Consider the following 14001-nt stretch of genomic DNA (forward strand, 5'->3'; position numbering starts at 1 on the left):
GGCAACGGCGCCAAAATTTGATACCCGTCGTTGTGAGTACCAAAAATAATATTTATATTTCCTATTAAAACTAACCTAGGCTAGTGGTAACAGGGTCAAACCACAAGGAGGTGAATGTAATTAATAATTGTCTAATTCTAGTTTAAGGTAACGAATGTGGGGGTTGAATTGATTTGGTCTATAGCTAAAGGCAATAAACTAAATAGACAGATAAAACAGATAAAAGAAGGGGTACTAGGATGGTCGGTTCACTATAGTTTCGGCGGCAGCATACTAAGTAGGTCTAAATCAAACACATGAGGCGGGAAAACAAGAGGTCCTCTCGGTCCAACTTTAACAAGTAGCATCTTTCGATCTCGCTACAGGCCCCTAATATCACTAATACTGACTTTCGTCCTGAAAAGTGACTAAAAACCTAAACTTTACCTATCTTTCGATCTCAGCATAGTTTAGTCATTTTAATTGATGGTCAATCAACCTTCCCTATCTTTCGATTTAAACGGCAGTCAAATCCTAAACATTCAACTAGTCGCGTGCACTCGATTCGTCAAATATAGAAATTAAAACAATTAAAACGAAGGTAACACCTCACGTGGTCAGTCGATCGACCAGGTATGGCAGTCGATCGACTGACACGCGATTTCAGACCATCATTAATGCCGCTTAATCCTACAGATCCCCTACATCCTAGCACAATGAAATTAGCTACTCATACTAGGAATGATAACAACAAATAAATTGACCATTAAATCTACTGAATTCATGCTTGAAAAGATTAGGAAAATAAATAACATAAAACGATAATATTGGCTTTGGAAACTAACTAGCAATTTCTATACTATCAACGCAATAAAGATGAACTGAAATAAGAATAGGGGAATACCGATATTGCAGAGGAATTGTAACGAAAAGATTAAAAGCACGAACGAAAATCCAATGCGAAACAATATTCCGAACCCTAATTATATGATATTCTAAAAACAGATAAAACTGAATGTTACTGGATTGAAAACTGAATGTTTATTCTCAAAACTCAAGCTGCGTTATAAAGGAAAAGTACGCAGCTATTATTTATAAACCTAATATATCATGGGCTTGCTAATTCTCGATCTTCTAATTCACGTCTGAGATAGCGTCTTGGTCGATCGACTGCTGGGACCGGTCGATCGACTGCTGGGACCGGTCGATCGACTGGTCTATGCTGAACTGTAGCTACTGGAACCCGTGGGTTGGTCGATCGACCATAGGACCCGGTCGATCGACTGCTTTAGCTGACTCTTGACTTCTCGTGGATTTGTCTTTCGGGCCTTGAAATGCGCACCAAGCTCGTTCCTTGATTAAATACTTCACGTCAGATGCAATGCAAGATACTCGGGGACGGATTTGGCTCAAAATCTACTCATTTCCGCATAAATCTGCAATATTACATGAAAATACGAAAGTAGACGAAATGGGGAAAATAGCAGCCTTAAACTACATAAATGAGCTCTGAAATGCGTGTAAAATAGGGTGTAAAACATCATATAAAAGACACGCATCATGTACTTGGAGTAATTCTTTCGTAAATAAGCTAGAAAACCTCATGTCATCTTAGTTTACCTAACGAGTAATGCCTATTTGTGTACTGCACTGGAAGGACTACCCAAACTAAAAGATAGATGCTGATGCTGAAATCATAGCACTATACCTAAGCCCCATAATTAAGGGTCATCCACGCTAATTCCTTCTTTATGATCAGAACGCATATAGATTGTGTCAAGATCTCCAATATCATTCACATTCACTACTACAAAACGTGTGATGGACATCGGACTTTTCGCTATATGGACATCAGATACACAACCGATGTAGAGTTTGGTCATGTCCATTGTGGATTAATGGACATCGGATTTTAAACCGATGTCCATTAAAATTTGCACATCGGATTTTTAGGAAAACCGATGTCTATTTGATCAGTGGACATCGGAGTTTTAGGAAAAACGATGTCTATTTGATCAATGGACATCAGTTTTTTTGCAAAAATCCGATGTCTATAATTATTATTTTTTATAAAAAAAAAATATTACGATGTTGCCCATATTAGTCGTACACATGATGACAATGCAAAATGATTCCATAATCAACAAAAAATATTTGTATACAATCAATCGGTTATCCAAAGCCAATTACAAAAAAATTTCATCTACATAATGTGTCAAATTTACTTAGACGACTAACCTATACAAAAATATAAACCGAAATGTAAACTGACTAATTGTTTTAAAAAAAAAAGGCCGAAGAGACAAGACTACTTGGCAGCCTCAGATTTGCTCATCTCCCATTGGGCATATTACCAAGAGAATCTGGTTCAACACAACAAAGTTAACGAGAAAACAAAATATCAACATAGAAGATCCTATATAACTAACGAGACACATACATTACTGTATTTTAAGTATCACAACTACTAGCAATACACTCACCGGAATGTGAGGAGCTTGGAACATTTAATTTCCTGTATGGCCGCTTCAACTTCTGCCATACCGACAAGGGTTTTTCCTGAAGGTTCATAAACAGATGCATTTTTCCCAAAAAGTAGCTCCAGCAGCAGTAAAAACAAGAGGAATTAAATATGCCATTGTAAGCGATAAGGTAGGGGAATTATCATCCATTTCCCTTGACACGCACCAGCCACTAACTGTGACACCCCGCGATAACGCGGAAAATAAAACTAATAAATTTAAAGCGGAAATTGTGAGATTTTAAAATTTTTTTATTATAAGTTAAAGATTAAAACGCGGGTGCCAAAAACGAAATGAAACAAAACAAAAATAGACAATTTTAGGTTATTACAACCCAAGTCTAGAAGGCGGGAAAAAGATATCCCACGAATAAACATATAAGGGGTTTCTAAACTAGAAACTAAGGTCCGAGGGTTTAGTTATCGCTAGCCCACACGCCTTCCCCACGTAAGCATCTTCACCACCTGTCATTCATGTAAACATGAACGCCACAGTCAGTGGGGAGTAACTCAAGGTTCTCCCAGCCACAATATGTCGAAATGCAACTAAACAAACACTTAATTAAACATATTGATCATGCAACGTATGTGAACAGTAAAGAACAAGGAGATTCATGCAACATGTATGAACAAATGGAGAACAAGGAGATATAATGAAAATCATGATGAGATAGACATGGTACTTTCTTGATAGAATAGGCATGATACATCAGAATAAGTATGCAATTAACGACATAGAACAATAAAGTCAACCAACTCATATTGACACGACTCAACAAGTGTAAGACCCACACAAAGTGTAGACGGAGTATCCGACTCAGAGGCTACCTTTAAAGCATGTCCGAGATACCACACACAAGACTACATCCTAGACTCCAACCTCCTGGTAGGACGACGATCATAATACGGTCCTAGTCTAAACCTGGATCCAGTGTAACACCCGCGAATTTTCCATTTTGACATTTTAAATTTATTAAACTGTTCGATTACTTTATTTCATATTTTTGAATTATTCAATTTAATTAATTTTATGTCAAACACGATTTTTATAAACGTATTATATAAAAGCTCGTCTATATAAAAAAAAATACGTACGATTAAATTATATCTTTAAGGCATGATTTATATAATAATAAATGTATACGTATTTTTGGTCGGATAATAATAGTGACAGTGATAATATTAGTTTCCGTCTCAAGTTAAAATAAACTCAAGACATTATTCCGTCTAGCTATAGACCGTCACATTTCACCTTGTACCTGCTTTAATCCGGACCAATCAGAATTCGACAACTTGCCCACCTGTTGTTGTTGTTGTTGTTGTAACTCACCCTGCCATCCCCTTTCTTTCTTTCTCTCGTCTTCTTCCTCTAAAAGCAAACAACAACAAACACAGCAACAGCGAGCACCATACGACACCATTTTCGCCCCCTTAAATCCCAGATTTCTCCCTTATTCCTCAACCAAATCCCCTAATTCTTACACCATTAGCTTCCCCTGTTCATTCTTCATCTTTTGAGGTAAGAAAATATTGTTTTTGTGGTGATTTCAGTTTGACCCGTCTCATGAAAGTTCTGATTTTTAGCTCTTTTATCTCGTTTTCTTTCCTCTAGTTTAAGAAACTGAAGAACCGGTGAGAAGCTCATACTTTTTAGACGTTTTCTCGGAGTTTTGAAGGGCAAAAAGGTAACGGTGATAGGTTACTCGACAAAAACGTCGAAATTCCATCTTAAGTGTCGTGTTATGTGTCTTTATTTTGATAAAGTTCCATTCTTTACACCTTCCCTCATTTGTATGCTCGATTTTTATCTCGCCATTGCTGTCTTTATGCTCGGATTCGCTGGTTGTGTTCATGAAGATTTTGTGTCGAGGTTCCGTCTTAAAATAACGTTTAAATCGGGCTGTTTTACATGAATTTCGAGCTGGGTTAAGTTAAATTTGGTGAGTGTTATTCAGGTTTAGCTGCGTTTTACTTCCGTCCCAATCCTACTTTGTATCCCGTCTGAAAACTGAGCTGTGTGGGCTGTTGATTTCATATTGAAACCGTGACAGGAGGGTGTCCGTGAGACTGTTTTGGGACGGGTGTGTATGAGTGGGCTTTAGCGGGTGTTTGTGGCTGTTCTTGGCTGATTTTGGGAGCGAGAGGGTGGCTGTTTGTGGTCTGAACAGGGGTCGTGTGGCTTGTCTCATCACGGCTAGCCTGAGCAGTGGCCTGCCCTTCCTGGCCAGCAGCCTAGCTTGGTCACGGTTGTTGGTAGGGACGTGAGTATGGCTGTCCAAAGTTCACTCTTTGAGTCGTGTCTGGTAGTTTGTTTGGCCTCTCATGCGTTTGTTTCAATCATTCAAATTTCCGACTCGTGTTTTATATTACATGACTCATTAAATATCGCTCTTAGACATGTTAATTTATTTGGACTTGCCATAATTGATTCGTTGGGCTTGACATATTATATTTGTTGGGCTTGACATAATTTATTTGTTGGGCTCATTTGATTTAGTTTGTTGGGCTTCACATGATAAATTTATTGGACTTCACATGACAAATTTGTTGGGTCTCACATGATTATATGTTTGAATTTTACATGAGTATTAAGTTGGGTCTAACATATCTTGTTTGTTGGGCTTAATGTGATTTAATTGTTGGACTCCTTATAATTTGTTTATTGGGCTCATAATTGAGTCACTTAAGTTGGTCACAATTTATCCCGTATATTTCATATAACGTAAATTGTTCATTATCACTTGTTATATTTTATTTAACCAGCATGTTAAATCAGAAAAATGGAATATCTATTAAAATAAGACAAGTATGAATTATTATTATTAAATAGTTATTTGTGAAGAGTCATATCCTTGATATGCCTTGTATTGTCTGTTGTGAGAGTCTTAGTCCTATCGGATACTAGGGGTGAGCTATAAGCCTTCTAGTTGCGATATGATCGTCGGGATTGATGTTCCCATCCGTACTCATGGTGAGATGCAAGCCATGAGTATGAATGTAACATTAATGGTCCCGTGTCATATGATGTTTGCATGATCATTCTTACTCTTATTGTGACTCAAGTGTGACGTTTTACATTGTGTGACGACTTGACTTTCCTTTTTACCCCTTTCGGACGTTTGGTTACGAATGTGTGCCATGTTTCCGGATTGGGTTATCTTTCCTCTTTCGGACCTTTGGTTACGGGTGTGTGCCATGTTTCCGGATTAGGATATCCTTTCGCCTTTCTTCGGACCTTTGGTTACGAGTGTGTGCCATGTTTCCGATTAGAGGTTACTCGACCTTTGGTTACGAGTGTGTGCCATGTTTCGAGTCTTGGATACGATTGGTATATCGTATGTCGAATCGGGTGACGTCCATCCCGAGAGTCTAGATGTAACACCCCACGGTAATTGAAGTGGTCCATTGATAGGCTTAAATGACTAGTGCTTAAAGGGATTGGAAGTACTACTCATATCAACAAAGTGCACTTTCTTTTATGGTCATCCATGCAAAAGAATCCCTCAGTTAAGCGTGCTTGGCTGAGAGTAGTCTTAGGATGGGTGACCTCTTGGGAAGGTTCCTGGGATGCGTATGAGTGAGGACAAAATGCGCTATAAAGGACCCGTGTTTATCTGTGGGCCATGTACACATCCTGGAGAGCTATCATAAGTAACCGCTCCCGACCCAGTTTGGGCCGGGGTGTTACACTAACAATGCCAACATTAAAACAAAAGCCAAGATTTGGGCAAACAGTCGATATTAATCATCCTGTTCATATTGAACCATACTTAACAAAGTAATACTTCAAACAAACAAAACTCATGAAATTTGTCTTATGTATGTATAGGCATTGGTACATGAAAATGGTGCTAGTCTAATGTGTGACGACTGACGAATATCAAAAGATATCTTAGGCTTAGTGGTAGAGAAGAAAGAAGTAAATCAACAACTCAGATGCAACGTGATGGCAACAAGTTTGGTCTCACTAGCCATTAGGGCATCTTATAAATTCCCACAACAATGTCTATGTCTACTTGGTCATCGATTCAGCTTATCATTTAGTAGTTTACAATCATCTAAAGATCAAGAATGATGATAAAAAAAATATACGGAGTAGAAAAATAAGAAATTAATTTGACCTTATTCAAATATTAGACGATGAACACTATTTACCCAACCAAATGAAACAGACACAATCACAGCAGCGACTGTCATTCCCCCATTAATAGTCTTAGTCTATATACAATAAATTGTTACCTTTCACGAAGTACTAAAGCAGTGTAACTACCACAGTAAAATGTGCGTAGACTCCTGCAAACCTCTCAATTTTGTTCCAGCGACAACTGATACCAACAGTTGATTCTCGGAAAAATGTGGTCTCAACTTTAGGAGCACATCCTTAACTGCATTACATATAACAATACGTTAAAACTGTAGTAGGATAAAGGGTATTTCAAAGACATTTCAATGAAAAGTTGTTACTCCCTATATATATTATCCCTTATAACATGTAGCCACTAATTTCAAGCCTTTCGCTACCAAGGGGCGGAACAACCCCTGTTATCCCCTTGTTCCACCACTTCAAGCAATAACAGTCGCTGCTGTGTTTGGGTCTGTTTAAGGTTCAAGTAAGAATTTTGCACTAATTTCGAAGCACATTAGTCAAATACCTATACGAAAAATTCACTAAATCTGAACTTAATATTGAGGTGCAAATCTGGGCAGAACAAATCCCTGCTACATCAATGAAAATCATCTGAATTTGTATAAAAATGCATAATATACAAATCTAACCCTAAATAATCAAAATTAATATACACTGCACATAAGTTAAATTAATCCAGCAAACAAGTTCACTCTTAGGAAATTAACCTTAAAACCTAATCTAATCAAAATTATCAAAACCTAACCCTCGATAATCATCTTCTTTCAAAATTCTAATTTAATTAGTCAAAATAACAATTCATTATGTAATTCATTGAAAGATTGAAGGCTTTGTAATTATAAATATACCTGTGTTTAGAGACGCGGGACGAAAAAGAGTTGAGGTGCGGGATGGGTAAAAGTTGAGCGAGAGAGAGAGAGAGAGAGAGAGAGAGAGAGAGAGAGAGAGAGAGAGAGAGAGATAAACAGTAGATGGTAGCAGGTCATCAGCGGCGTTGGGAGTGCAGGTCGAAGCGTCGTCGCCGTTGGGGTAGCATGTCGCCGGCGTTAAGAGTGAAAGTCGGTATTGGGGTAGTAGCAAGTCGCCTGTGTTGGGAGGTTATGTGAAATGAATTATTGTGAATGAACGAGTTAATAGATACAAGTGTCTTTTTTTAAGTTAATATTAATTGCAACCGTTAAATCAATCTCGAAAATATTAAGACGGACTCAAACGAAAAACAAAGATTTTTGGTCTCTATACTGTATGTTGTCGGTCTCAATTTTGAGTCCGACGAAATTTTTTTGAGACTCAAAGCGGTCCCAAAGACGTATTTGCGACCTCTTTTTGCAGCGGTCTCAAAATAGCGGTCTCAAAAACGGTTATTTCTTGTAGTGGACGGGGTTGATAGCCGGAGGGAGGGAGAGTGAGTACGGGGTTTTGGGGGTTAGGGTTTGGGAGTGAGAGTGAGGGAGAGGATTTGGGGAAGAATGTATGTAGTCGAAATTATAAGTGATGGCGGTGAGGCAAATATTTTTGCCGCCTATAATTTTCACTTTAGATGCACATCAGTTAAATGCAATGTCCCATGTCCATGACTTTTATATAGACATAGGTTTTATTAAATATCACATGTCCTTTAAAATCAAAAATAATGGACAAGTGTTTTTTAACGCAACCGGTGTACATATAATTATATGCACATCAGTTTTTTTTGCAAAGAACCGATGTGCATGTTATGTGCATCGGTTTTCCAGATAATCCGATGTCCATCAACTGATGTCCATAACGAGTTTTGTAGTAGTGATTGTTTATAGGATTTGAGAAAGGTGGAATATCCTCCAAATCATCATATTCATCTTCATCAAGAACATCCCAAACGCCTAGAGTTTGTCTTTTTCCATGAATCACAAGAGACCAACGGTGGTCAGAAGGATCAAGAATGTAAAAGACTTGTTTAGCTTGTGACGCAAATATGAATGGTTCATTAGTATCCCGCAAACGATTCAAATCTACTTGAGTAAATCCAAATTCATCTATATGAACACCAAGTCGATTGTTGTTAATCCACTTGCACCTATAAAGGGGAACCTTAAAATCACAATAGTCTAGTTCCCATATATCTTGAATGATGCCATAGTATGATTGTGTTGCATCGATAAGACATTTATCTTTTGAACTAGAAAATTCCCTTGATGATGCAACAATGGTTATGCCACTATTTTGCACTGATAATGACTTTCTATCTTGCCGCTCAGTATAGAAAGTGTATCCATTTATAGTAAACCCTTCGTAAGATGTAACACCCTCTCTAGGACCATATGCAAGCCATTTGATCGTGTTAGATACATCATTACTATTATTCGGTAATTCTTGCATTACTTCATCGTGAAACCAATTAATAAATGTGCGATTATGCTCTTGCATCAACCACCTTTCACCTCTTAAAGGCTGCCTAGAAGCTAATATTTGTTTATGTCATGTCAAATATGGTTGCACCTCATCACTGTGCTGCAATATGTATAGGTGTGCCTTATTTATTAGATCTAATGGAGGTGAGATCACTTTGGCACCAACAAGACCTTTACCTTCAAACCTTCCATCATCTTTACATCTCGGAAGACCAATAGAATGAAGTTTGCTCACAAACTCACTGCAAAACTCAATTACCTCCTCACTGACAGTGCCTTGAATGATGTTAGCTTCTGGTCGAGTTAGATTTCTAACCTTATCTTGCAAAGTAGCCATATGTCTTTCAAAAGGATATGCCCATCTCAAGAATACTGGACCACACAACTTGATCTCACGGACAAGATTTAAAATTAAATGGATCATAATGTCAAAAAAAGATGGTGGAAAATACATCTCAAATTGGCAAAGTGTTTCAGTAACATCAATTTATAGTGCATCTAGCATCTCCGGGTCAACCACCTTACTACATATTATATTAACAAATGAACATAGTTTAGTAATGGCCTTCCTCACGTGTTTCGGCAATATTCCACGAATTGCGATGGGTAAAAACAATTGCATCATGACATGAGAATCATGGGATTTCATGCCCCCTAACTTAAAATCACTCTTGGATGCAAGCCTTTTTATATTAGACGAGTACCCTGTAGGAACCTTTATCCCATATAAGAACTCACAAAATAATCGCTTTTCTACTTTAGATAGGGTATAACAAGCTGGTGGAAGATAAAAGGATGGACTTTTTCCCTTTGTTTGAATATTCTTCTCAACTGGCCATAAATTTGTTCGAATCTTCATTTCCATCAAGTCCTTGTGCACCTTCAAGCCATCTTTTGACATCCCGGTAAAGTTGAGTAATGTCCCCAAAAGCGCATCACACACATTCTTCTCAATGTGCATCACATCAAGACAATGTCGTACCGGTAAGCCTTGCCAATATGGAAGTTTCCAAAATATAGACTTCATCTTCCAAAGACTTTCAGACTCTTTTGGCTTCACGAACTTACCATAAACCGTTTCAACATCTTTGACCCGCTCATAAACCTCTTTTTCACTTAATGGTTTGCGAGTTACTTCTTCCTCAACTTTTCCATTGAATGGTAATTTCTTCTTACGATAAGGGTGAAAGCGTTTCAGGAACCTCCGATTATCCAAGTAGACATATTTTCTAGAATGTGTCAAATATGTTGACTTCATGTCATCCTCACATATAGGGCAGGGCTTTTTTCCCTTAACTTTATAACCCGACAAATTACCATAAGCCGGAAAGTCATTCATGGTACAAAAGAGCATTGCACGCAACGCGAAGTTCTCATTAGCATACGCATCGATCGCTGTTACACCTTCATCCCACAACTTCTTAAGATCATCAATGAGTGGCGCAAGGTACACATATCTGTCGTTTCCCGGCTGTTTAGGCCCTGATATTAGAAGTGACAACATCATGTACTTACGCTTCATGCATAACCATGGGTGTAGATTATAAATCACTAAAGAAACTGGCCATGTGCTGTGTAAACTACTCAAACTGCCATATGGATTCATTCCATCCGTGCTAAGTCCCAATCTTAAATTTTTAACTCCATTTTTGAATTCAGGATACTTGTCATCAATAATCTCCCACTGAGGAGAATCAGCGGGATGTCTTAGCTTTCCATCTTTCTTCCTTCGATCCATGTACCACCTTAATAGTTTTGCATGTTTCTTGATTGAAAACAAGCGTATCAAACGTGGTATTATTGGAAGATACCATAGAATCTTTGCCGAAGGATACTTCCTACTTGTATCAAACAAAATCCTATCTCCCAACTTGTAGCGTGATTTACCACAACGAGGACATTTATGTAAATCAACATACTCATTTCGATATAGTATGCAATCATTTGGACATGCGTCTATCTTTATGTACCCTAAATCTAAGGGACACAACAACTTCTTAGCATAATAATTGGACTTAGGAAGTTGGTTTCCTTCGGGAAACATGTATTGCAAAGCTTCTAACAATTCCGTGAAACTTGTGTCGCTCCAGCCATGTTTAGCTTTGATGTTAAATAATGTTAACACTCATGGACAATTTAGTGTGATTATTACATCCAGGATACAATGGAAGTTCACATGCTTCGGTCAAACTATCGAACACAGAACGGGTACGAAACTGATCTTCAACTCCATTTAACATGTCATTTAATTGGTCTTCATCCTCATCACTATCATCATCAATATTTTCCTCGCCACTATCAGCCCCGTTACCTTCACCAATCTTAAGATTCGGCTCCTCCTGATTTGGTTCCTCCTGGATATGGATATCAGTTTGTATAGTGTTCTCATTTTCTACAAGTTGCTCGGATAAATGATAATTGACGTTGGAATTTCCCTTATACACTCCTTCTTCACCATGCCATATCCAAACATAGTAATCTTGCCTAAATCCACGACATATAATATGTTCTCTTAACAACTTTATACTATCAACCTTCATCACATTGGAGCAATCCACACAAGGGCAATAAAACCCTTCATCATTTGTAGTAGTGGAATATTCTAAAGCAGTTCTACAAAATTCTTCAACGCCTTTTTGAAATTCTGTCAAATTACGTTTTCCATACATCCAACTTCGATCCATCTCATGCAAAATCCACTAAAGACAAGGAAAACTAAATAAATGACTATTAACCCCCTTCAGATTGCATTGGAGTTGGAGAATTATATGGAAAGCTAAGAATAGTATGAAGTCAAGGAAAAGCTAAATAGATTTGGATGTTGCCAGGAACTTTGATTTGCATGTAGTCAGGAGGTAAAAAACCAAGATAACTTGTTTTTCTCATGCCAAGTACAGTAGAAGGCTACCAGTCTTTTTGAAGAGTGGTGTGGCCAAAGGAACTGCTTTGTAGAGAGGAAAGAGAAGAAAGTATCAGGTGTGAACTCAAAGAAACAATGCTCGAATTAATAATACTCTGATGACAATTGAATGTGTACTGAATAAGCTGATTAGTTTAGACCGTGGTAGCCTACTACCACTTAAACAGTCCTAAGGTAATAAATAAACTAATTCTACACACTAAGCATCACTAAAACATGTCACATAAAAAATATTTTAATGGGAAGAAAAAGATGAAAAGAAGCAGCTTTGTAACAAAAAAAAGTTGAAAAACAGCAGCTTTGTAACAAAAAACTTGAAATACAACAGCTTTGCAAATTTGAGGTCAGTTTTCTTTTTTCGAAAAAATAAAAACAATGAATTTCTTATGATATACCCTTATGTTTTTTATTTTTCTACCATATACCCCTATTGTTTCTAACTTTCTACATTATACCCCTTAACCTTCCAAATTTCTCTCATATGCCATTAACCAGCATTCACCCTCCATCACCCACATTAACCACCATTCCCCTAACCACTCGAAAAATCAGCACTACTCCTTAGTCCTCACCCACAACTCTTCCACGACACAACCACCCACAACCACAACAAAGCCAGACTACAACCTTGTCACAACCCAACCATTCTGTCCAGATTGTATCATTGACGCTGAAATAGTGCCAAAACTCCGTACCCTATCTTAAAATCCGGGTTGGGAGAGGGAGTTACGACAGCTGCTGGTGTTTTGGGTGGAGGTTTTCATTTTTACTATTATTGATGTTGGCCTCACGATTAGGAAGTTTTTGGTGTGTTGAATGTGAGGTGGTGGTGGTGACGGGTGAGGAGATGCATTAGGTGTGATGGTATGGTGATAGCGGGTTGTCCAATGAGAAAAACCAGGGGATTAATCAATGTCAAATAAGATAGTAACAATAAAGTTAAGTTAATGGCCATATGGTAGAAACTTGCAAGATAGGAGGGTATAATATAGAAAGCTAGAAAGAGTAAGGGTATATGGTAGAAACTTAAAAAAGAGAAAGGGTATATGGTAGAAAATCCCTAAAAACAACTATAAAAATGAGAGATTTTCTGTCTCGATTTCGATATACTGTAAAAATAATTATACATATTGGCCATCCCACATAGTCAGATTAACTTATTGAATAACCCAATAGGCACCTAAACCCAGAAAACAGTAACATGACCATTGAAATTTTAGAAAACAACAAAAAGAATAAACAATTAGCACCCAAAATACGACATTAAAAACCCAAAATAGCAGGAAAAATGCACTTAAAATCCATAAAACAACAGCATAGGGATTTTAAAACCAGAAAACAACAGGAAAAACACAAAAACAACACAAACGCTTATAAAAATCATAAACCAGCAATAAAAGAAGCAGTGAAAACACAATTAAAAACCACTAGTCCCTCCCCATTTTGGCTCCTACTACAACTGCTACTATTGATATTCTTGTTGTTGTAATTATTATTCCCATTAACAACAAAAAAAAGCACCAACTCAGCAAGTGTAGCTTTTAAGCAACTAAGAAATTTTAACTATTCTAGATTGACACAACTATTTTCGCCATAATCTACTGTCAAATCTCAATTAACACAGTAAAATTGGCAGCATAAAATGGACAAATATTTATTAGTTAATGGGTAATTCACAAAATTGAGCCAAAACAAAATGATAGCACAAGTAAACGGGAAAGAGGGCTTACTGTTTATGATACTTAATGTTGAGAACGACGAGTAAATGAGAAATTCCGGCGTGGATTGGTGATATCCGATGAGACCTTGGACGAAAACATAAACCCCCTTTCGTAAGTCACATAAACCCTACAAGAGATAATTAAAACTGAATCAACACTCCAATTAACAAAAAGATAAACATAAACCCTAACAAAAGATAATTAATAAAAAAAAAAACATAAACCCTAACAATAACACAGAATTTAATCGAAAACATAAACAATTAATAATGAATTTACATACCTAATATCCAAATAATAGAAGGCAGGTTAAATTCCGGCGA

At 37.3% G+C, this 14001-nt stretch overlaps 1 long non-coding RNA gene across 1 annotated transcript; it reads right to left on the reverse strand.

The window, feature by feature from the left end:
• Positions 1-2095: 2095 nt before the first annotated feature.
• On the reverse strand, positions 2096-13799 carry LOC141626334 (uncharacterized). Its single transcript, XR_012535932.1, has 4 exons — positions 13688-13799; positions 6740-6885; positions 2463-2965; positions 2096-2342 (listed from the first exon to the last, which is right to left on the reverse strand). It is a non-coding gene; the product is annotated as an uncharacterized LOC141626334 (long non-coding RNA).
• Between the last annotated feature and the right edge of the window lie 202 nt (positions 13800-14001).

The sequence above is a fragment of the Silene latifolia genome, chromosome Y (assembly GCF_048544455.1).
Source record: "Silene latifolia isolate original U9 population chromosome Y, ASM4854445v1, whole genome shotgun sequence".
In the NCBI taxonomy this organism is placed as follows: Eukaryota; Viridiplantae; Streptophyta; class Magnoliopsida; order Caryophyllales; family Caryophyllaceae; genus Silene; species Silene latifolia.